The 26261-nt window shown below is 42.4% G+C and overlaps 1 protein-coding gene across 1 annotated transcript in view; it reads left to right on the top strand.

The window, feature by feature from the left end:
• Nucleotides 1–6341: 6341 nt before the first annotated feature.
• ZC3H12C (zinc finger CCCH-type containing 12C) overlaps nt 6342–26261 on the top strand; it is a 45421-nt gene continuing 25501 nt past the window's right edge. Inside the window, exon 1 of the mRNA XM_035116643.2 lies at nt 6342–6743. The gene's annotated coding sequence lies outside the window, so the exon portion shown is untranslated. The remainder of the gene's footprint in view (nt 6744–26261) is intronic.

The following is a 26261-nucleotide window of genomic DNA, read 5'->3' as shown; positions in this document are numbered from 1 at the left end:
TGTTTCATGGATCTTGTTCATCAGATCTTCTCCTCTATGATCTCATGAACGATAGGGGCTTTTAACTGAACAAGGGAAAGAAGTTATGACTACTACCAGGGTATATAGTTATGCCTATTCTGACCCCACCCCCACTGCCCCACCATGGTATAAGTCAGGCATCCCCAAACTGCGGCCCTCCAGATGTTTTGGCCTACAACTCCCATGATCCCTAGCTAAGAGGACCAGTGGTCAGGGATGATGGGGATTGTAGTCTCAAAACATCTGGAGGGCCGAAGTTTGGGGGTGCCTGGTGTAAGTTGTTCTTGTTTTCCCTGAATGAAGTGTCCTGGCACTTGACAATTCTTCCTTGGGAAAATATGGATGTCTCATGAAATTCATTAACAGAGACAGCGTTTATGTCTTGTGTGTCTGTGTGATGAGTGGCAAATCCCATAGATGTGATGCAAGGAGGCTCTCGTAAAGAGGAGTGGACCTACTTGAGGGAAAGGAGGCAATGTTGGCTCTGAAACACTAGTCTTTCTCCAGCATTTCACCTTACCAGGTGTTCCAGCAAATAAAGATTTCATTATTTGAAAATCAATAAAGTTCTATAGATCCACCAAGAAAAGAGAGAAAATAGGTGGTCTTGTCTCTGGGCCATATGTACTTTTGAGCCTCAGAAATACATAGACTTTCTCAGAAATACACTAAGAAAGGAGTGAGTGTGGAAAAGAGAGTAGCAGAAAGCGAGAATTGATCCGCTCATCAAAAACCATCAAAACGAATCATCTGCGACCCCAATGGAGCAGTTTGGATCCCAATTTCCCCAAACTTTTGGGATTATCCCCATATCAGATAAACCCGAGTTTACAGAGGGAAACCATCCAGATTGGTGTCACCCGAGAGCTAAGGTCATGTGGATTAAATGGAAACACAAACAGCAGCAAACACACAGTAAACTCTGGCTTGGACAAACCTTAAGTTTCCTTCCCTTCAGCCTAATGTGCTTCCTGGGGTGGCTGTAAGCATAGAAGGATATAAAGATCAATTGCTATCTGTTCTTTCTATAGTTCAGATTATGTCGGAAAGAGATCAAAGTTGTAGAACACAGTTTTTAAAGGGTTGCTATCCCCTGCAGATGTTACAATCTCCTCTGACATGATTATTCACTGATAACAATGTTTCTTCCCAGAAGTAATGACATTGATTAGATCTGGGTGTCTATAAGGCTTTCATTTGGTGATTTTCCCCTCCTGCTGATTTCCTCTTTTAAAACTCAGGCAGGCTGATTAAACCTGACTCATCTATAAAACACAGGCATAAAAACATAGGGCTCACACACTTGCTTTGCTTGAATAGAACACTATCTATCTTACCACATTTATAGATTACCAAGTGGAACAGCTACCTTAAAAAAAAGAAGAAGAAGAACTGGAACAAGCTGTTTTTTAAAATAAATAATCAGTTTCACACAATCTTTCCATGTACTCATTAAAAAATAAAAAATAAAAGCTATTAGGGCACTTGTTTTGAAAAGGGTTCTATTTTATGGGTTTTTGCCGAGCCATTTTTTCACTGAGATCCAAAAGAATTGAAGCAGGAACAGAGTATACACTTGTCCTCACATTTTTTCATTCCCGATATTGAGTGATTGACTGAGTTTAATTATATGCCGCCTATGCACCCAAACCATTTACAACCAAGATCCACTTATCAAAGTTCAAAGCATTGGAATCAGGGGGTGGGGGTGGGGGGCAAGTAAGCTTCCAAGACATAAAATGAATAAACAGGACGAAGGTCAACAATTTGGCAAACAGAGAATAAACTCGGTGTTGCAAAAGGCATCAAAGAATTATAGAATTGTACAGTTGGAAGGGCCCCTGAGGATCATCTAGCCCAGTGATGGCCAAACTTGGCCCTCCAGCTGTTTTGGGACTACAACTCCCATCATCCCTAGCTAACAGGACCAGTGGTAAGGGATGATGGGAGTTGTGAGTAGAGAGGCAGAGATGCTAAACACTTGCTCTTCCCATCCATCTTAGGCCACTCCCCAAATCTTTCTACTTTCTAAATGCATGCATGAGTGTGCTGCAGCTAGAGGCTGTGGGGAAAGTGTTACTGTTTAAAACAAAGGTTCCAATTTGAAATCTTTCAAATCATATTTTGCAATATGATCGCAACAGAAACTCTTTAGAAAAAGAAAAACGAGGCAGGCCTCTGCATAAAGGAGGAAACAACTGCATCCAGGAACCAAATTATTCCTGGCTTATGGAGCCTTCCAGAAACTCATGAGGGGAAAGTGTTAGAATTATTAATGTGCAGAATACGTAAACAGGGATGAGAGATATTCTGCTCACGGGGAGGCTGCTGTTGTGGAACCTGAATATACTCTAGGGTCAAGCGCAGCATATAATATCCTTTCCAAATAGAGATAGCCTAGACGCTCTTACATATCATTCGTTATACAACTTTTCATTTGATGCACAACTGCAACAAATCAACCAAAGTTCAGCACTTTCAAATGCCTTTGATTTCAGCTGGAGCATATAGAATCATAGAGTTGTAGCGTTGGATGGGTCCCTGAGGATCATCTAGTCCAACTCCCGCAATGCAGGAATCTCAACTAGATCGATCATGACAGATGACCAACCAAGCGCTGCTTTAAAATCTCCCCGGAAGGAGAGTCCACAACCTCTCAAGGGAGTCCATTCCACTGTTTGAACAGCTCTTACTGTCTGAAAGTTCTTCCTGATGTTTAGTCATAATCTCCTTTCTTGTAACTTGAAGCCATTGGTTTGAGTCCTACCTTCCAGAGCAAGAGAAAAGAAGTTTGCTCCAACATCCATGTGACAGTCCTTGAGATAGTTGAAGATGCCTATCATATCTCCCCACAGTCTCCTGATGAGAATCCCATCAATCCCTTACATCATTTATAAAGATGTTGAACAACAAAGAGCCCAGGATAGACCCCTGTGGCTCCGCACCACTTATTACTTTTTTCCAGGAGGACAAGCAACCATTACTGTAGTGAGCACTCTTGGTGTTTTTTTCAGTCAGCCAGCTACAAATCCACCTAACCATTACCTTATCCAGCCCACATTTTACTAGCTTCTCCACAAGAATATCATGGGGGCCTTTGTGAAATCAAGATACACCACATCCACAGTATTCCCCTGATCCACCAAGCTTGTAGCGCTATAAGAAAGAAAGAAAGGAAGGAAGGAAGGAAGGAAGGAAGGAAGGAAGGAAGGAAGGAAGGAAGGAAGGAAGGAAGGAAGGAGATTTGTCTTTCATGATTTGTTTTTGAGGAAACCCATTCTGGGTCCTAGTAATCACAGCATCCTTTTCTAAGTGCTCACAGACTGACTGCTTAATTATCTGTTCTAAGACCTTTCCTGGTGTCAATGTCAAGCTCACCAGTCGGTAGTTACCTGGATCTTGTTAGGCCTGCCATGAAATGGATAGTACCTGAAAGTGTTTAAATTTGGTTGGATTGCATCTATACTATGGGACCCTGAACTTCATGGAAGTACAATGTGATAATAAAACAATGACACTCTCTAATCACAGCCCCACTAATTCAGTGGTGTACACTGAAGCAAATGCAGTCATGCATCCCCAAAATATGCATTGGTGCAGATGTCACCAACAAATCTGTGCTGGAAGAGAGTGTTCCACAACATGGGACTGGGGACACTAAAAGCCAGACTTCTCATTGAGGCCATTTGGGCCTCTGTAACATAGGTGACAACTAAGAGTGCTCCTCCATCTTATCTTAGGGATTGAACTGGGCTCGAGTTGTCCGGAGCTTTGTGTATGAATACAATAACATTGAACCAGTCCTGGTAGGATATGGGCAGCTAATACAGATGCTTTAGCAGAAGTGTCACATGCTGTCATCCAATGTAAAGGGACAGAATTGCAAGGGCCTAGAGTTCAGAGGCTATTAAGTGTATTTCATAGTCCTCAAAATACAGCTCTGTGCAAGTATTCGTGTAAGAGATTGCCACTGGAAATTATATAGAATGTTTTGCAACACACTCAAATCACTGTCACCTTTCATCCATGACAACCAAAACCAGAGAAACAAATACACTTTCATTATTTTAAGACCTATTTCCCATTCCTGGCATGAGTTTAAGCGCTCTAATTTGTGCTTTTCTAATGCTGTCAGCAGATGTTTGCTTTTTTTTTATTTGATGCTGGTTTCATTGATACACAAGGGACAGTAATTGTAGGGTGTTTTGATAGATGAGCTATCTACCTTGACAAGGAATACAGAAATGCAGCAGCAGCCTGCTTTAATATTATAGTATAATTATCCCCACACTCTTAAAATAAGCCAGAGTGGGACGGGAGGTTGTCTCAAGTGGCAAAATGTCCCCGACCAGCCCTGGTGAGGGGAGTCTTCAGTTAACTATAACCACCAGGTCTTCAATTAATACAGCTTCCCATGTCATCTAAATGGGGAAAGTATAGTTAACTGCTTCTGAACAAGCCAAGATATTATGCCATGATTTGAGTTGGGCTAGTATCATGGCTTGTTCCAAAGCTGCTGACCATACAACAGTTACCGCCCAGTCAGCCTGACATCAATACCAGGAAAGATTCTAGAGCAGATCATTAAGCAAACGGTCTGTGAGCACCTAGAAAGAAACTCGGTGATCACTAAAAGTCAGCATGGGTTTCTGAAAAATATTTCATGTCAGACTAATCTGATCTCATTTTTTGACAGAATTATAAGCCTGGTAGATGAAGGGAACGCTGTGGATGTAGCCTATCTTGATTTCAGCAAGGCCTTTGACAAGGTGCCCCATGATATTCTTGTAAAGAAGCTGGTAAAATGCGGGCTAGACAATGCTACCATTCAGTGGATTTGTAACTGGCTGACTGACCGAACCCAAAGGGTGCTCATCAATGGCTCCTCCTCATCCTCGAGAGTAGTGACTAGTGGGGTGCCAGAGGGTTCTGGCTTGGGCCCAGGCTTATTCAACATCTTTATCAATGACTTGGATGATGGGCTTGAGGGCATCCTGAGCAAGTTTGCAGACGGCACCAAATTGGGAGGAGTGGCTGGCCATACAACAATTACTGCCCAGTCAGCCTGACATCAATACCAGGAAAGATTCTAGAGCAGATCATTAAGCAAACGGTCTGTGAGCACCTAGAAAGAAACTCGGTGATCCCAGTGTCCCCAGAGGACAGGATCACATTCAGATGGGTGTATTCATCCAAGTTATTTAGCCTGGTTCACAGGGCTACCACATTTCTGTTTGGAGTCACTGAATTATGGAGGAAAAAGTAGGTTGGGCGGGTTACTTTATTATTATCAGTGTAAAGGTGGCAACCATTTTGGGTGGGTACTCCATTCCTGGCCCCTGCGTGCGTCCGCCCCTGTTCTGCCCTCTATCGGGTCCCAAAGGACCCATGTGTTGGCAGTCGTGCATCAATTAGACGTGAGCAAAATGGTCGCCTTCTGTATATAATATTCAAGGTGGTTCTCAACACTTTTAAAAAAGGGAGCCTACAGGAACAATTTCAAAACTGGCTTGAATTCAGTGGCATCCAGGTATGAGTGGAACAGAATTATCTTTGCAGCTGCCCCCCCCCAAACAAAGTAAATACATAAAAATACTTACCTGACCAATTGCATCACAGATAACTTGGTTATGCGCCCCCCAACATAAATGCCTGCACACCTCCCAGAATATTTTCCTGAGGGTTGGGGGATCCTCTGGAGCATATTTGAGGACTGCGATGGGAAGAAGGGGAAGGAGAAGACCTGTTGTGCAAGTAGAAGTCTGCTCACCTGAAGTTGGATATTACCCTGAAAGAAGAATATGCAACAACAACATAAAAGACACACAAATAATTAAAGACATATATTTGAATTATTGTTGTATGCTTGATATTTTGCCAACCACCATATGTACCCAAAGAATGCATATGTACCCAAAGAATTCTTTGAGGGACTGGTTTCATAGATTGTAGAACTGGAAGGTACCCCCGAGGGTCATCTAGCCCTAGGGAAAGAATAGGATTTGTTAATGCGGAAAGAAAAGCAGTTTCTTTTCTCTTGCGATTTCACATGCTCCATATGTGAGCACTGATGCTGAAAACAAATGATGGGCTTTAGCTCTAACAAGCCACTACAGACGTCTTAGGGTGCCAGTCTCCCCCACCCACCCTACACCAGGCACCACTGATACGTTGTCACTTTGTCAACATTTGTGTTCGGATGCAATTCTTACCAACCTCCCTCCAGCAGGAGGAGGTTTAGCAGTGAGCTGAGTGAGCAGCTTTTGAGCACTGCCTTCCCTTGGCAAAGAGGAAGCCTCCTTCCTTGTACTAAACGGCGGCATGAGAGGAAGCAAAGAAGCCAGCATGATGCCTCGCAGGGAAGAAGAAGAGAGGCTTGTCCCAGACCTCTGGGCGCTGCAGGAGAGAGCATTTAAAAAGCTCCCCCGAATCTGCTGCTGACAGGAGCCAGTTGGGGCTCCCACGTTCAGTAAGGAATCTCTTTGGGCTTTTTTTTCGGACAAGAGGATGAGGATGAGGAATTATTGGGATGGGGGCAGGTGCCGCCTGCAAGCCCCACCTCTTTATTCTCCCAATTTTTAACCAAAGCATGACCCTCCCATAGCTTAAAAAAAGCATCCTCACAAAAGGTCCACCGTCTGGCACTGGCAGAAAGAATCGAAGGGCTGGACAACTCCCATGAGAATCCAAGGGAAGTGGATGATGGAGGCAGAGACCCATAGGTAAGGGGAGCTGTTTGGAGGTGGGGTCGTTCAGCAAGGTAGAAAAGGGGAGAATAATTGCTGGGGCTGGATAAGTTTGGGGCGAGGGTGTGTGTGAGGTGATTTAGAAGCCTGCTTATGGGGTGGGTGGGTCAGCGATGTGGGGGTGGGACTGTGAGCTTTGAGAGATCAGTGGAGACTGAAGTTTTTCTGGCAGGGTGGTGGCTCAGGCTGGGGGGCGTACAGAAAATGTGGGGGAAGTCGGTTCCTGGGCGTGGGCGGAGATCACGGGGAGGGAGGTTCGGCAGAGGGAAATCTAAAAGCTTCCAGCAGGGATCCAGTTCGTGGGAATGCAAAGGAATATTCTGGCGTGTGGCGGGTTATAGGGTAAAAGCAACATTTGGGATCCTGGAGGCGGGCGGCAGAGCGGTGAAAGGGGCAAGGCATGGGCTGGGTGGCAGGGAGTGGCCGTCGGAAAGGAAGGGCGCACGCACCCAACATTGGGTGAATGAGTTGAGCTGCTGCTGTAGGGACAGGCAGGGCGAGTGGGCTTTCAAACCATGCCCTAAGCATAATAATAATATATGATCTCCGCCAGTAATTTCAGAGTGCAGTCTCAGAGGGTAGTAAAGCTGGGTTCATTCATTCATTCACAAAGGAGTGATGTTCTTGGAATGTCGCTGGAGTGGCAAGCAAGGAATAGGCTGCATGTGCCAGAGCTCAGCCCCCTGGCCTTGGAGCATGTGCAGAGGGTGCCTCAACCACACCAACGCTCGGGTCATCACCACAAATGATGATGTGTGTGTGTCGTTCCCCCGCCCCGCAGCTCACTTTTTGTGTGAACTCGAATGGACATGGGGGTTTGGGGCAGTTTACATGGGGAGCGCCCCACTGAAAGCCCCCATGGCGAGAGCAAGAGAGGAGGAAGGCGGACGCCATGGGGCCCTTCCTTCCCCCTGGTTTATTATAGCTGCCCTCTTCCTAGCAGGTGGCTCCGCTGGGAGGTGTCTGGCCAAGGAAGGCCGCCGCCGCCGCTCCTGTGGGGCGAACGAGGCCCTGGCGACGGGGGCGGCGTCTGGAGCCGAGGAGGCCGCGGGCTTCCCCTTCCCCGGGTGACCCTCTCGGTGGCGAGTGAAAGCCGAGGCCGGAGCCGACCGCCGGGAGACTCTTCCCGTTGCAACCGGGCAGGCGGGAGGCGGTCCTGCGGAGGCCCAACCGGCAGAGCGCCGGTGGTTTTGCAAGGCCGAGGCGGGCGCCGGCGACTCCTCGGGGTCGCGTAGGGGAGCTTTCTCCGGACCCCCGGTCGCGAAAAGGTCGTGGCGCGGACAGAGGCCCCTTCGGGGGGCGGGGAGGAAGAGGAAGGAAAAAAGGGCCGCTTCACCTTGAATTTGAGGAAGGTGAGAGACCGTTTCCCGAGCCTCTCATATATAGCTCAGGGACTGGACAATGGAGCCTTCCCTCTCTTTTTTTCTCCGCCACCCGCTAACCGGTATTTCCCACCCCTTCAGCTGCAATGCTTTTTGCCCATATCCCCCCCGGGAAGTTTTTAGGGTGTTTTTTTCTCTCCTAGGATTTTCCCAGCGCCCCCTCCTCCCAGTCAGGCTATTTCGCTTCAAATTGAATTTATCTGCTCCCCCCCTCCCCAAGATGCCATTTGCTGATACTTTTAGTATGGATGAAAGTTCAATATAATGAATTTCAATAAGTTGGTGAGAACTGCATCTGCAATTATTGTAAAGATTTCATGATTTGAGCTGAAAGGTTTTCTCACAAATCTTTTTTTCAACTATAGTGCCTCTCTAGTCATTTGTCTTTAAAAAGGTATGTTCTTTGGGTTTAAAAAATGACAACTGTGATGAATCCCCAAAGTTCATGTTCTGCTGTTGTTTAATTGCCAATAATTTTTCAATATTATTGGATAGTTTCCTTATTTGTCTTTTTATGACTTTCTTCTGTGCAGGAAAAACTCTTCAGATAGCTTCATTTGGAGCTCAAGGGACAGAATTTTATTTCTCCCAGTTGTTGGGAAAGTATCTAAGAAAACTTTTAAAAAATCAGCCCAAGGTCACTGTGGTTTTGTTTGTCCATAATCTGCATTGGGTCTTGGGCTCTTGCAAGCAGTTTCATAATTATATTAGCTATTAATTTTAGTTTTATAGATCTTGATACCTCATGTGTAATCCAGAAACAAGGCATCCAGATTAATTGTATATGCCTACCAGAATCAAACTGCTTTAAACAGCCGGTGAAGTAGTTGGGTGATTCATTGCAATCATGAGCAGATGGCAGAAATCTAAACAGGAGATTGATCTGGGTTTTTTTGTGCTATCTGAGCATACTTGTCCACAAGTAGAAAAGCATTACCTACTTAATTAGCCCTGTGGCACATGTATTTTCCCCCTTTTCAGAATTGACTGCCCAGCTGTTGCATGTTTAGATAGAGGCAAATGCTTTTAGAAAGTGTAAGGCTGAGCTAGCGGAGCTTATTCTTTCACATACTTTATGAAATAATCTCTGTTTCCACTGATTCAACATCAGAACAGGTTTTGTGGATGAAAGTCAGTCTAGCGAATGGTGGTTTTCTAAGGCCGGTCAGTTTTTCTGCAGCATATATAACTAACCAAATACAATACAATCACTCTCTCTCTTCATATTTACTCCCTACCCCAAATCTACGGTACTTAGATGGCCAACCAAAGCCCAGTCTCAAATCTTCCATTCTTGGGCAAGGTGATTGAGCAGGTAATTGCTGAACAACTCCAGGCACACCTGGAGGATGCGGACCATTTGGATCCCTTCCAATCAGTATTCAGGCCTCATCATGGGACTGAAACTGCCTTGGTCGCGCACAGGTCGATGATCCGTCCGGTGGGCTAGGGACAAAGGTGAAAGCTGTTTCCTAGTTCTGCAGGATCTCTCAGTGACCTTTGAAACCATTGACCATGACATCCTTATGGACCGTCTTGAGGAGCTGGGGACAGTGTTATACAGTGGTTCCGCTCCTTCCTCCTGGGCCGTGTCCAGAAAGTGGTGTTGGAGGATGAGTGTTCAGACTTGTGGGGTGCCTCAGGGTTCCATCCACTCCCCCATGCTTTTTAACATCTATATGAAGCCGCTGGGAGAGATCATCAGGGGTTTGGGCTGGGTGTTCATCAGTATGCGGATGATACCCAGCTCTATCTCTATTTTAAATCAGAACCAATGAAGGCGGTGAAGGTCCTGTGTAAGTGTCTGGAAGCGGTTGGAGGATAGATAGCGGCTAACAGATTGAGGTTGAATCCTGACAAGACAAAAGTACTGTTTGGGGGGGACGGGGAGGGCAGGTGTGGGGGACTCCCTGGTCCTGAGTGGGGCAACTGTACTCCTGAAGGAGTCAGTGCGCAGCCTGGGAGTCATTTTGAACTCACAGCTGTCCATGGAGGCGTAGGTCAATTTTGTTTCCAGGGCAGCTGTTTACCAGCTCCATACCAGCTGTCCATGGAGGCGTAGGTCAATTTTGTTTCCAGGGCAGCTGTTTACCAGCTCCATCCGGTACGCAGGCTGAGCCCCTACCTGCCCGCGAACTGTCTCACCAGAGTGGTGCACGCTCTAGTTATCTTCTGCTTAGACTACTGCAATACAATCTACGTAGGGCTGCATTTGAAGATGACTTGGAAATGACAATTAATCCAGAAGGCGGCAGCTAGACTGGTGACTGGGAGTGGCCGCTGAGACCGTATACGATAATACCATCCTGAAAGACCTACATTGGCTCCCAGTATGTTTCTGGGCACAATTCAAAGTGTTGGTGCCCTAAATGGCCTCGGCCCAGTATACCTGAAGGAGCGTATCCACCCCCATCATTCAGCCCGGACACTGAGGTCCAGCTCTGAGGGCCTTCTGGCGGTTCCCTCACTGTAAGCAGCAAGGTTACAGGGAACCAGGCAGAGGGCCTTCTCGGTAGTGGCACCCCACCCCCCCCAACCCCGTGGAACACCCTCCCATCAGATGTCAAGGAAATAAACAACTATCTGACTTTCATAAGACATCTGAAGACAGCCCTGTTTAGAGAAGTTTTTAATGTTTGATGTTTAATTTTATTTTTAATATTTGTTGGAAACCACCCAGAGTGGCTGGGGAAACCCAGCCAGATTGGCGGGATAAAATAATAATAATAATAATAATAATAATAATAATAATAATAATAAGCATTTTGCTCCGGGAGTTCCTATGGATGGGATCAACATGGATCTCCACCTGTAGGGAAACAAATGACATTTCATTTGAGCCAGGGGTTGAGGAGTGTAAGTTTCTCCACATTTCTGTTATGTGCCAGTGTGTTCAAACTTGTGGTCATCCCCCCTGCCTCAAATTGCAGTGGTACCTTGGTTCTCAAACTTATCTGTTCCAGAAGTCCATTCCAAATCCAAAGCATTACAAAACCAGGGTGCGCTTTCGCATAGAAAGTAATACAAAACGAATTAATCCGTTCCAGACTTTTAAAAACAACCCCTAAAACAGCAGTTTAACATGAATTTTACTATCTAACGAGACCATTGAGTCATAAGATGAAAGCAATAATCAATGTACTGTATTATAGAATAAATAAGACAGTACTGTATTGTAGATGATAAAAATTTTTACATGCACTTATGATAGTCATTGTTTGGATTGGGGGGTGGGGGCTTTTATCCATTTCCACAGTCACACAACCAATCAATCAGTAGCTGAACTGGGTTACACACAGTCACGAAAACAAATTAACTGAAAAAGCCTCAAAAACAAAAACACAGAATAAATAGCAAAAACAAAAGCACCAAACTTCATCCATTCCGGAGGTCTGTTTGACTTCCAAAATGTTCAAAAACTAAGCCACAGCTTCTGATTGATGCAGGTGGTCTGGAAACAGCAGCATCGGACATTCTGCTTCCGAAAACATTCGAAAACCAGAACAACTCCGGGTTTTTGGTATTTGAGAACCAAGGTGTTTGAGAACCAAGGTGTTTGAGAACCAAGGTGCCACTGTACTGTTTCAATAACGGCCTCAAATGTTTATCTGAATCTCCAACATGCAAGTATCCTCAGTGGTTAGAAATGTGATAGCTAAAGGGAAAGCCCATAAGCTTGATAAGAGTGTGCCTATTATGCGTGCATGCAAGCATAAGACCTTGAGCATCATTTGATAGATCTTCCAGAGCCCTGCTATCTCCCAAGACTTTTTGAAGTCCTGCCCGGAGGAGGAGCCATATATTCTGGGCCATATAGGCAGCTTCATATGTTCATCTGTAATATGGCCTGATCCTATGTGTACATTTTGAGGGTCTGGCAACTTAAAACTTGCAACTCTAGCCCAATTGTGTTGACTCAGAAGTCTCATCTGTCTCTCTGTTATAACCTGATGATCAGGTTGTGATTCTGCAATCCTAAGCATATTTGCCCACTGCTTATGTAACTGGAAATTGGCAAGTGATAACCAGTTCTTTATACACTGCCTCTTTGGTTGCCCCAACCCAGTCAGATGGGCAAGGCACAATAATTATTATTAAATTGTTGTTGTTGTTGGGGGGGATCCTTATTATTCCCTGATATCTTCACTTTGCAAAACATGGTGAAACTATAATATGTGAAATAAAGAAAGATTTCCCCAGATATAGAGGAGAGGGCACGGGGCAAGGTTTTTCTTTTATTTATTGAAGTTTACCTAAAGAAAAAAAGGCTCCCGGGCTTACAATTATCAGTAATAAAAACCTGCCCGTGGGCTTCCAATCTGAAAGACATGGCACAAAAGGAAAAGTGATTGGAAGGGAGGAAGAAAACAAAGCAAATCTAGCTCTTAATTAGGGGGTTCCTGTTTAAACAGAAAAAAATGAAAGAGAGGAGGATCCAAAGTTGATGGATCCTCAGCTGAGCCAGTGAAGAGGTCCTGTACTAGCTCCTCTCCCTCTGCTATAGCTCCATGGAATGGCTACATCAGGGTTAGTGTTTGAGGTGTAAGAACTTATTGTCTAGGATACTTGTTTTCTATTTTAAACTTTTTATGCAAGGCAAAAAACCATTGTGAAAGTTAAGTGGATTCATACTTCATGTCATCAAGGTTATTTATTTTTGCAGTAAAATTTCAATTTCCTCCCCGGCAAAAGTGAAGACGAAACCAAGGTATTTTGCATAAGCTTCAGCGAAAGCGTATCAGCTACCTCGTGGTTTATTCTTTTACAGGAATATTCATATGCACAACCTACGCTGTGTTTTCCATATGGTAATCAGTAGCCCATATTTTCTCACAAGACGATTCTTGCAAGTTCAGTGGGATGGAACTCCAGAGAACGAGGTGCTAGCATCCAGTATGGTGGGTCTGCTTGCCCTGAAATCCATTCAGCTTGGTAAGAACATCTGAGATGTGGCAGGAAGGGACCTATGCTGGTATTGAAAAGTACTGTATGTGCAAAATTAATATGTAAATATAGCTGTGCTGGTGATGGGGAAATCCCAGTATCTTTGCAGTTTACACAGTGGTGATCTAAGTGGTTCAAGCCCTGAGTTGGCAAATATTTACAACAGTGGGCCTGTCATTTACCAAGTTGCTTAAAAATGCAATTAGTTGTTCTGACGGTATTTTCTAATTTATTTTGGCATTCCCTAATGTCAGTTGAATAGTCCTTCAGATGTTATTAGAAAAGATTTTTATATGAACCCAACAACTAAGAACATGCAAAAAACACCTCCATAAAGAAATTCACGATGGACATGCTGTGTTTTCCTTCTTTCATCCACAGCTCTTGGCTAGAACACACAACTGAGAACAGTTTCCCAACAAACATGTGTATTTCTTTTTTTAAAAAAACTTTTTTTATTGATTTTATATTAAGACAAAAAGAAATAACAATAAAAAGAAAAAATACAACAATAATAAAAAGAAAAAAGAGCAAAAATATAGCAATTCATAAACACCATTGAACACTAATAACATCAAAATTTAACTTTATATAATACTATTTTGTTCAAATGCAATTCTTTATCTCTATAGACTTCCTCCTGTCCTCCCTTCTACGTTTCTCTTTATAACTAATTTAGCACTTCTTATCAATATTCTTCTTCTAAATCACTCATTCTAAATTTTATTCTCGATCCATTATCCCAAGCAAATTCCAAAAATTCATAATATAAATTGGATCTTGAAATCACATTAACTAGTCACTTATCTTAAATCATCCTACATATATCAAATTAGCTTCTACAACCTCCTTATACTTCCACTTCCTTTATCAAATATTTCTAATCTTATAATTCTTTTCTAAATAAATTTTAAATTTCTTCCAATCTTGTTCCACCGCTTCTTCTCCCCGATCCCGGATTCTCCCAGTCAACTCAGACAGTTCCATGAATTCAATCAGCTTCATCTGCCAGTCGTCCACTGTAGGCATTTCTTTAGATTTCCAATTTCTTGCTAATACAATTCTAGCTGCTGCTGTGGCATACAGAAAAAAGTAAATATCTTTCTTCGGCAATTATTTTCTTATAATCCCAAGTAAAAAGGCCTCTGGGTTTTTAACAAACGTGTTTTTAAACACTTTCTTCAACTCATTATAAATCTTATCCCAGAAACTCTTTACTTGGGGGCAAGTCCACCACATATGGTAAAAGGTACCTTCTGCTTCTTTACACTTCCAACATTTGTTATCTTTTTTATGATAAATCTTTGACAATTTCACTGGTGTAAGATACCATCTATACATCATCTTTAACATATTACAAGTGAATTTCATATTACTTTTCCATAACCTTTCCCAGTCTTCCATCATAATATTGTGCCCTATGTCCTTTGCCCATTCAATCATCACCGATTTTGTTTGTTCGTCTTTAGTATGCCATTCCAACAATAGATTGTACATCCTAGAAAGATTTTTTATTTTTGGCTCTAGCAATTCTGTTTCCAATTTGGATTTTTCAGTTTGAAAACCGATTTTCTTATCCAATTTATACATTTCATTTATTTGATGATATTGCAACCAATCGCTCAATTGGCTTTTCAATTGATCATATGTTTTTAATTTAACCTGTTCATCGTCGTTCACCAATATATCCTTATAGGTCAACCACTTGGCCTCCATATTCAACTTTTTATATACTTTAGCCTCTAGAGGTGAGATCCACCTGGGTGTTTTCCTTTCTAAAAGATCCTTATATCTGACCCATACATTAAACAACGATTTCCTTATAATATGGCATTTAAAACCTCTGTGAACTTTAACCTTGTCGTACCATAGATAGGCATGCCAACCAAATGCATTGTCAAAACCTTCTAAATCCAAAACATCAGTATTGTCAAGCATAAACCATTCTTTCATCCAGCAAAATGCAGCAGCTTCAAAATATAACTTTATAATGTGTATTTCTACTGTGGCCAAGGGGCTGCAACTCAGCTGCTTTATAAATTCTAGAATTTCACTGAGTTACTTGTCAATTGTAAATTTAAGTAAATATTAATGGTTAGGCTGAGTTGATGGAAACTATTATCATTTCTATTTAGTTCACAGAGAAACCAAATTTGATTGTTTCTGTTGTTCGAAAGGGATATCTGTATAAGCAGGTGATGTTGGAAACTCAAACTATGGAAGATTTTGTGCTTTAATGGATTTCAGTAGAATTTGGAGGATTGAAAGAATTGTTTTCTGTTTCTTTGCAAGTAAAATTAATGCTCAAAATTTATCCTTTTGATACTTGCCTAAATCTAAATTTTCAGTAAAGAGAAATGAATATGATTGATGGTTCCTTGAGACTAACTTTTTAGAAGCTTTCTAATGTAAGGAATTGGGGGAATAAATCTGACCATGAGAAAACATTCCAAATTTTTTAAAGGGACAGTAATAGCATAGGTCATGTAAAATCTTCGTTTATAGTCTACAAAGAAGCCTTAATCTCTTGTTAAGGCCGCAATTGATGAGTCAAATTTCCTCCTTGAAATATGTCAGCTAGTAGCCAGCTAGCAGCCAGTACAACAGAAAGTACATTAACATCACAATCTTAGGCATGTCTACTTGTTATATTTTACCTGAAATCTTTGAATCTGATAACTTAGGGCCATCTGCTATCTTGGGTGTTAACACCTTAATGGAGAACATTTCCCATCATGTTGTCACTATCCTAAGTCCCATATATAGAATCATAGAATTGCAGAGTTGGACAGAACCCTGCCCACAGCCATCCCTGGGTTGGCTCAAACCACCAACCTTCTGGTTAACAGCCAGACACACTGACCCATTGCGCCACAGGAGGCCTTCATCTCCTTGACAACTTTCCTTGAAGGCCCTAGTGAGTTCTTCCTTAACTTGGAAAATTACTTGGAAAATAAAATAATTTTTTAAAAAAATTACTCCTAAGAACCCCATTTCGCATTATAAAATGTTTCCATGGAAGTTCCCCAGTCCTTTACAAAAACAGTAATGGCACCACCATCCATATAGTTTGAGTACTCGGCTGATGAGGATTTGTGTGTTTTCCAGGCAACAAGTCAAGGAGAAAATTGCATGGCAGGCATAAAGCTCTTTCAGTGCAATGCAATGCATCTCTCACCTAGCTTACTTCCAAGTAAACAAATATAGGATTGTAGCATTTTATGCTTCTGGGCATATTTGAAGCTGTTGCTTCTGCTTCTGCTGATAATGCTTATACCCACTGTATCAGGCATGGGGAACCTGCCCATGGACCAAATTACCCATTAGAGGGCTCCTATTTGGCCTGCAAAGCTGTCGTAATTATGTTAGGTGTGGGGCAGGTAAAGCCTCAGCTGCAAAGCAACAATTGAGAGCCTTAAACTGTGCTCCTGTTTGCTCCTCTAAAAGTTTGATGCCAAGTGCAAGCCTTGGCTGGGATCAACGCCACTTGGGAAATATCAGGTGGAGCAAACGCTGCTGCAAAGGAAGTGCTTCACCCGACAGGGATTGTAGTATCAGGTAACTTGCCAGATGGACTGCCCCACATCCTGTCAGCATGGCCTGAGGCAGCTGGACGCATGAGGATCCAGCCTGCCAAACAGATTCAGTTAAGCCCCTCCGAGTTATATCTTAGGACAACCTTGCAAAATAAACACACAAAATTACTAGCCTGCCTGCTGTCTGCACTTGTTTTAAAAAACAAAGCAGGAAAGCCGAATACCACCTTGCAGAGAGCCAAATGTGTGCAGAAGTCAGTTAAGACTAGCATTTATGGAGACAAGGAACATTGGTTATTTCAGACACTTGGAAACACAGAGAGCCCCATAGAAAACATTAGGCATGCTCTACTCGCAGGTACATTCTGCCAAAACACAATTTACATAGGGGTATGCAATCCACAAGACATGATACAAAAGAAAGAAGGTTGCCATATTCAGCTACCCACTCACTAAATGACCACTGACACAAACCATAGGTAAAACCAACTATGTTTCCCATGTAAACCAGGGGTTGAAACCAAACTTTGAATTGGGTTTGGAAGCCATGGTTATGCAGAATCTCCCTCCCTCCCTCCCTCCCTCCCTTTTTTTTGTAAATGATGAATTTCATCTGTTGTTTTTTTTTTAAAAAAGACACATTAATATTGGGAAAGGGGTGGAAGGGGAAATTACTGTCAAGAGGGCAGGAGGGAGTGTGTGCACAAGGCAGGTCCTCAATTTGCAGAACCATGCCTTGACAAAAACCAGCTTTAGATTAGCTCCGAATCTGTATAAAACCTAAAACAGACTGTTACTTGATAACAGAAGGCATTGGCTTGAATCCAGTGCCACACTACATAATCGTCCCATCAGTGCAAGGAGTTCCACTTGTGCAATGGGGCTTTCCCCCTTCTCTCCCTGGGTGCACTGTGCATCCTCCCCAAACTTGTTCTGGAGGGCTTGGGGGAAACCCCAGAACAGATTTAGGGGAAATGGACATCCTGAGCACTATATAAGATATAAGCCATTATTAAACATTAGAGAGGGTGGTACAGCTCATTGCAGCCTGACTTCATGTTTGATACTCTAACTTAGGATACTAAAAGAGAGGGTTATTTAGTGAAGTGTCTTGCAGTGAGGTGGCAGTGCTATTATCTTAGCCTTCAGAAATATGACAGAAAAGGAATGCAATATTTAGAAGTTTTAGATCAGAATCGAAGGAACTACCTGCAATACACATACAATATATTATTGCATATACCATTAGTTAAAGCTCATATACAGTTTATTTCATTTGCCTGTGAAAAAAGAGAGCCCATCAGCTTCTGGTGATAAGTACTCTTAAAATCTTGATAAGATCTATGCGCCTTGCTGTTCATTTAGCACTTACAGTGTTTATCTCACTGCAGCTGAAGAGCATTCAGAAATGTGTAGGTTTCTCCCATGGGTACAGAAAAATGGGTAAGTTTTTTTAAAAAAAACTCACCGAACTCCCCCTTCTTTTATAAGAAACAGCTTTTATTAACACTGGCCCACCAACCATCTGTTGATAGTCAGGACTGATAGTGTAAAGAAACACTTGAATGTCATCTCTCTGCAATGCAAGATGTTGTAAAAATTAATATATATTGATGTTAATTGAATTGCCATTTCTAGTTTCGAGGGAATGGTTTCCAAATGCATTTATCGTTGTCCGGAAGCTGGCAAGTGTGAACTTTTTAAGAAGTACAGTTGAGTCGAGAACAGAAAAGAGAGAAATAGAAGGTGTGCATAAATGCAAATATCTAATAAATATTCTGAATGTGATTTTGCATGCTCATTTTTCTACAGAGAAAATTTATGATGTGCTGACAGTAAACAGATTATTCAACAAGACAAAAAAGATTCTATGTAATCTTAAATATGTTGGGTAAATTGATCTTCAAATCAATTTTGGTTGAGAGAAATTTTGGACTTTTAGAAGCAGCATAAATGCAGTGCTAAAGCAGCAATAATCAGTGGTCTAGGTCTTCAGGCAAAATTTGAATCAGAAAAAAAATCTGATTTCTTACATTAATTGGGAATATTTTAGCATGTTTGACCATATTTAATAACTAGAACAAAAAAGCTTATTAATTTTTTATAAGTTTGGGAAATATATTCTCATAGCTAAAATAGTGAAACTGAAATATTGTCTGTATCCAACCAGTTCAGTTAGGAGTGTACTCATAACCTCCCCATGTTAATGACTGAAGGGGTTATGAAGGTGTGTTGGTGATTTACTGCTGTCGTTGAAACAAGTGTTGCCCATTGGTGCTAGTGGCCTTGGATACACTGGATTCAAACCTCTGTAGACTCTGCAACTACACCAAGCTGGATCTGGTATAGTGAAAATGACAAGAAAAAGCGCTTCTCCAAACTCCACTTAGGATTGCTCTGAAAGTGAACCTTGTATGGTTCGAGTGTTGTATTCAGACTTGTACATGGAAATTACTCATTTTGGAATACGGTACTTGTAATTTTTTAAAAAATATAGCATCTCAATAGCATACACTACATTATTTAGATTTTAACAGCACAATCCAATGCATGTTAATTCACAAGCCAGTCCCATCGAGCTGAATGTTTTTGTGTTGTTGCCTACAGTCATATGATTTTGCATTCCTATTCATAAGAGAGGGAGAGAAAAGGACAGCTGGGAGTGAGGGGAGAGAAGCCCTGACAGAAGTTGTGAGGTTTGAACACAAGTTGGCAGGGCAATGTCTGTGCATGTTTAAGTGGCGTACAAGAAATACTTTATTGAAGGGCTCTCACCCTAATTAATATATACTCTTCATATTCTATTTTGTGATGGAAAATAGCAGGATAAAGTTTGGGAATCTGAATAAATCAGCAGAGATTTTTGCAGATGATCTATTATTTTCTTTAATAGAAACTGATCATTATGCATAAAGTAAACTTTAACAAAGAGGCTTTTTGTATAATCTCCCATTTATAGTCATTTGAAGTATTAGAATGGCAGGGGGCATATGTATAATTCAGAAAAATGTGCGTCTCCTCCACCACTTTAAAGTCTGGGTTTGGTGAAGGTATTTCTAGACATCAGAAAGCTTAAATCTGGATTCATTTCAAAGGATATTTTCTACTCAAAAGTAAAAGTACATGTTGATTATAAAGGGTCACCGAATATATTTTTCACATTTGTTTGCTGAGGAGGGTTTACTTGGAGGAATGCCTTGACAGTTGTCTGACAGTTTTGCCCTGATCTAAACAAGGACTAACTTCTTATTTCATTGGACTTCTGAGACAACTCTTGGTTGGGAAATTATCACTGCTACATTTATAGAATGTAGAAACAGTGTATTACAAGAAAACTGTAACCAAACCAAGACATTGGCAGGATTATTGTAAAAAAACCTGCAGTTTCAAAAATGTATATAATATATATATATGAGAATAGATGGTTAAAAGAATAAGTTAAGGCAATTTGGTATATGCAGGAAAGGACGAAAACAAATGTAAGAAAATGCAGAAAGAGGGGAAGGGAGTCGAAATTGAAAATGTTAAAATTATAGTTAAATCATTGTTGTAATGTATATAAATGAAAATTATAAATAGAAAGAAAAAAGAAACAATATATACTATCACCAGTGTATGTTCAGAACAGGTCCAGCACAACAGACGGTGTGTTGAATTTTGGTTTGCTAGACCTTCCTTCAAACCTCAGCTCTTGGTGTTGGCTTGAACACTTACAAATATTATTGTAACATTATTACTAAATGTTTTCCATGTTGAAATCTCTGTTTCCTGAACGAGCATTTATACTGCTGGATATTGTAACCCTCAAAGTTATTAGTTTGAGCTAAATACGACTTCTACAACCTCAGATCATAACCTGAAACCTTAGGCATGCATTGCAGAATAATACTGGCATAGAAACCAAGAGAGGCATTTGTTTGCCTGTCCTTGTGCACATGTAAGCATTCAAAGTAAGAAAAGGCTAAGGCTGCAATACACTTTGAAGTATTTTAAAGTAAACAAGGCTAGGATTGGGGGATGTAAACATCCAGAACTTCCAATGAATGAAGTTTGGCACAGACAGCTCTGCAGCTAATATCAGGCCTTGCCAGTAGCAAGCATTAGAGCCTGAAATGGAGAGTTCTGAAAACTGAACAGGGGTGGAACAGAGTCTGCTTTTGGATCCTCTCAAGCCTAGTGCTGGTGCAACTAATCCCCCCCTTCCATTGCAACCAGTGGCAAGAGGAGAATAAAGGGGGGGGAGTCTCTGCATGATGGGGAGGAGGTAAGTCATTATCCTCATTCTGTCCTGGCTAGTGCAAGGCAACAGGGCTTGGGATATGATGGAGAACCTGCCACTTTGCACTAGCCAAACCCCACTTCAGAGTGCAGTGTTACCTGTTAACGAAATGTTTTTTTAAAAATTTTTTTTAAAAAAACTTGATTAATAAAATAAAATAAAAATCAAGTTCATCCTCCCTCTGGCAAGGGGAGCAGGAGATGAGAACCTGGCTCCTGGTTCCAAGAGGCCACAGTTCTCTTAAGCAGCTTCTACCCTATGGGGACAAATGCTGTAGATTCTTGGCCTTTCCACATTCTACCAAGCAGAGCACTGAGTTCGGTGGTCTTATGTGCCATTTTAAAGAGTATGTTGGCCATACTTAAGAGTAGCTCACCACTTTTTTCGTGACAGGCTCTGTGTCTAGGGTTGTAGAGAAGGTGGCATAGCTTTTGTTAACTTTTATTAACCAATCTCGTTTGAGGCATAGTTTGCCAATGTCAGTGTTTATTATTACAGCAAACAGACTCCAGTATCTTGCAATTCTGGACCATTTCCTGTCCCGTGGCTCCACTAGTGCAAGGTGCTTCCATGTGCTCCACAGAATTTCCTCTCCTGTCCCTGTGGGGGGGGGCATTAATTATATGAACCCCTATGGACCCACATGTGTGGGTGAACAACCGAAGAATCTGCTAGATGCCTGGATCCAAAATGCAGGGCGAGCACACAGAGAGCCCCAGTAGCAGGGTATTAACCTTTTTATCCTGTTCAGCTGCACACAACAGCTGATCTCTTTCTACCTCTTGCAACAAGCAAACCATACAATGTTAAGTAAGTTTAAAATTCTTTACTTACAGATTCAAGATCTGTATCATGCATTGTTCCATGCAACAGCAAGGATAATACAGGCAAAATAGTATTGGGTAGAAAAGTCACTTCAAACATGTGGTCTGTGCTTAGGAATAAGCACAGTTTACATGATGGAGAGAGAGAGAGGGGAAGAACAAAGACGCTTCACTTTCTCACCAAAGGAGCAGGGTCATGATCTAACTGAGTCTATCTAGCAATTACAACTATGTGGTTCTTAGCCCCTTCATGCACTGACTAGCAATTATGCATAGTTATGTTTGCAGTCTCCTACCCTGTTCACCTCAAATTTGCCTTCAGGGAGATACAGGACCTTCTGGAGCAAATGTGGCAGGAGGACACTAGGGCAAGGCCGAATGGGAGTCGTGGAAGCAGAATCCTGTTGGTGCAGCATTGGATACAGCCAACTGTTCTTTCTGCAACCAAAAGCAACTTAAGAATTTTAAAATATTTTTTTCACTAGTGATTTTGTTACATACCGTAGGTAAAACTCTCAGCCTTAATTATACTGTTCAGCTCTTTGGGTTTTGCAAGCTTCCGTTAGATGGGCTCGAATAAGAAACATGCTTTTCACTTCCTTCAACTAGAGGATGGTCGCAGAGGTGAACAGTAGTTTTGCCGCGGGGCCTGTTGATAAAAGCTGAGGTCATAGAAAATCTAGCTCCCTACACAATACTAAAAAGGCAGTGGGGCCGGGGAGGGGAGGGGAGAGTATTAAGGTTTCTCCTAAGGCAATCTGCTCTGGCTATTGTGAAGCATAATATTGGATTAGATGTGAGTGTCGCTTGTGCTGGGTTTGCAGTGCCACTTACTGAAATAATTGAAATCTACCAAGTGACACTTGCTGCTTTGCTTCTAGAGAGCAGGTTTGTGTCTTTCTCTGTGGTTTTTAAATTGTAAATTGATTTGGGATGTCACTCTTGTGTTAACTTTAAGATTCAGCCTTTGTCGAAACAAAAACATTGCGCCTAATAATTTAATCTAGGCCAAGACTTGCTTGTTTAAATACCTGGTGAGGCTTTTGACTGTTTTTGCTGGAAGTCCAATTGGTGACTGGCTGCCCAATGTTCTCAACAGAGAATACGATTTGAATTTCTGGTGCTGTAAATTAAAAGCACGCTGTTAAACATAAGGGTATTATCTAGAAACCATTTAACGCTGCCATATTTGTTTATAAATCAGATTAGCCCTGCTGAACTTGGTGAGACTTACTGATCCAATCCTAAAATTGTTGCAGCAACAAAGAATCACTTAAACTGGGGTGCATCAGCTGCTGCACCAGCAGTGTCACAAGCTGATGTCGTAGTATCAATGTTCTTCCTACATTGCCAATCAACTGGTACAGCCTATAAGTAGGACCCCAATTTGTTTAGTTTCTCTTAATAACCAGCCATTATTTTTGGCGTCCACTGACACACACACACACACACACCCCGTCACAGTAATAAGAAAAGGAACTGTGCCCCTCTGAGTTCTCTGCAGTTCAGGAGATGGAAGGGATGTTTTCTCTGCCTTTATGCTAGGCTGTTGCAGGAAGGAGGCAGCAAAGCACTGCTTGTATATTCTGCAAAAGCCCAGCCCACAAACAGAGAAACCACTCCTTTCCTTTCCGTGTTCAAGTGCAGAGAAACTGTCCACCTCTTACCCAAGTTCTCTGCAGTAAATAGAGAACGTGGGAGTTGAGATATTTGCGCCAAGTGTCCAGGGAAGGGGCACTGGCCCAGGGTGCATGTGTGAGTGGCGGTCACTCTTGCAAACGACTTGTGAATACACATCCTTTCAACAGTCTTCTAACTATTCTGTCACGAAGAGTCGGACACGACTAAATGACTAAACAACAACAACAAACTATTCTGTGATTTGGGAGTGCGACTATCAAGGGGCAGATAGCTTTGTAGAATGTGGGTCATGTGTGACTAAAGTTTCCACCTGGATTGTAAGCTATTTTCTATACCTACAAAACAGTTTGCTGCCTATAACTGCATTATTAGTGTCAGGCATTTAGATGTTTTACCATGTGTGTGCCTATGTGGAAAAAATAGTTCCTGGTATCTCCTTTGGTGGAAATGCATTTCTCAGATACGCCTGACATACAATCTGTATCATGATTAGAGAATGGAATAGCTAGTAACTATGATAGCTAAAAATGGAGGCCCACAATCATAGGCATGGAATCTCTTAGGGACAAAAAACAGCCAGTGGTGATCACTGTCTTAATAGCCTCCTATGTCATCTGACTAGTAGCCGCTCTTGGAGATGAGTGCTAGATTGAGTGGACCTTAGACTGAGTTATCAAATTCCTAGGTGGTGTATTAAAATATTCTTATATATACATCCCGATGTAATTCAGGACAGAAGATGCAAGCTGAGGTATATATTTTTCAGTTCCTCTGTTTTGTTTCATTGTCCCAGCAAAACCAAACAGAGGCAAATCTCTGGTCCCTTAAAGGCAGTAGAGTACAGAAGTGTGCATATCAATTCTGCAGGCCACTTTTTCAGATGACCTGGAGTAACCTCTTGCATTTCAGCATTGTGTTTTAAATATAGCAGTGGGATAATGGCTAGACTGCTCAGTTTGCTGGATCGGAAGGCTTTGGTGCAGAACTGGAGCTTTCTTTGTTCCATCTGCTCTGTGTACTTTCTAGTAATGCCATTATACCCTGTCACCAATGTGACAGGAGACCCACATTGTTTCCTGCTTAGGTTTCTTTGTTGTTCTTGATGTTTCCAGTAGGAAATCTACTATACTAGTTAAAACTCTTAACATGAACGCTTTTCCAGCATGATTTAATAAAACTGCACTAACATTTGTGTGTGTGTGTGTGTGTGTGTGTGTGTGTGTTGGCCAATGTCCAGGATCTCTCTAGGAAGAATTTAGAAATGACTCAGAGAAAGCTATCAAGACACATCAAAATAATATAGTAGCAGTATGGTTTGTTAACTTCATCATATGTGCAAGTGTGCTGATTGTAAATCACCCACCCACATACTGCTCAGTTAAGATGTTACAGTACCCAATTGGAGAACCATGGTGTGGAAATCATGAAGATGTGCTTTCTCTCCTTCCTCCCCTTTCGTGTGTTGTTTCCATGGCTTGTGATAATCTCCGTTTCCTGCAACACCTGACTCAAAACGAACAGCGGTATGTGTTAGCTTTAGAATTTCCTCCAAATCATGGTTTGAAGTGGGCTTGAAACCATACTTTTGATGCAGCCTCATTTATCCCTTCGGTATAGTTTGCACAGTTTAGATGTCACAGCAAGGTATAGTTATCGCGAATCATGGAGGAAGGGGAAAGGCAGGATGCATGAGCCTGCATGCAAATCTGTAATCTCCAGCCTATAGTTGCAAGATTTGATATTGTTATGCCCAAAATGAGCAGCTGGCCGAAACGTTCCGAATTTGATCCAGCATGGTATTACATAACCAAGGCAATAAAATTTTTGAACTATGAACTGCTTCCTTCCTTCTGATTTCCTCAATTTGCAATTTCTGGGCCCTTTAAGAGCTGGGACTGAAATCCCGTTTGGAAGTTTGGGCTCATTTTGTAATGGGCTTATACTAAGGTTACCAGATTTTTTTCAATGAATCCAGGGACACTTTAAACAAACACAAACAAACAAGCAAACAAACGTTCAGGACATTGATGCTGCAGCGATGGCGGTGGCAGAGGGGCAGCTGCTGCCTTGACCTCAACCACCACGTTTCCCCTTCCTCCGAGGCTTCTATCCTTTCTCCATGAGCCTGGGCAGCCCCTGAGTTGTTGGTTCTTCAGTGGTGGTGGGGAAGCGGTGCACGGTGGGTCAGGCATGGAAGGCGGAGAAGGAGGGCCGAGAGCGGTGGCGGTGCCAGGGCTCAGGCAGCACAATGCCTCCCTTCCCATCGGAGCAGCCCCAATCCCATTCCTGCTTGCACGCAAGTAGGACTTGGGAGGCTGCTCTGATAGGCAGCATGAAGCCTCCCTTCACAGCTTAGTTGCTGGGGTCAGGGAAGGTGGAGACAGCCCGGAATCTTAGAGCCCCTGCACCACCATCATATGGGGACTTCCGAGCAGCTCCTGAAGCCAGCCAGAGCCAACTGCTCCGGGCTGCTGAGACTGCCGCTGCTGTGTTTCCCGGGGATATTAGATGAAATCCAGGGACATTACAGGGATGGAATTTGTCCGGGGACTTATTCACAAATCCGGTGACTGTCCCCGGGAAATGGGGACGTCTGGTAACCCTAGCTTATACCATCCAACCATTTAGTTAATTGACAAAGGGAGTGGAACAAGCAATTGGAGGCATGACCTGAGATCGTACAAGCCTCCTCATCAAGGCCAGCAGGATCAAGCATGTCCATTGCTGAATGGGAAATATAATTTCCAGTGCAATCTTGTGTTCAGTGAATTGGAGAGGGACCCTAGCTTAGTGGTGGGGTGCATACTTTGCAGGCATACAGTCCCGGGTTCAGTCCCCACCATCTTTAGTTAAAAAGGTAATGGATTAGCCTGTGGCACAAAAGATAC

The sequence above is a fragment of the Zootoca vivipara genome, chromosome 4, assembly GCF_963506605.1.
Source record: "Zootoca vivipara chromosome 4, rZooViv1.1, whole genome shotgun sequence".
NCBI lineage: Eukaryota > Metazoa > Chordata > Lepidosauria > Squamata > Lacertidae > Zootoca > Zootoca vivipara.
Note: the sequence above shows the minus strand (reverse complement) of the source record. Positions and strands in the feature narration are given on the sequence as shown.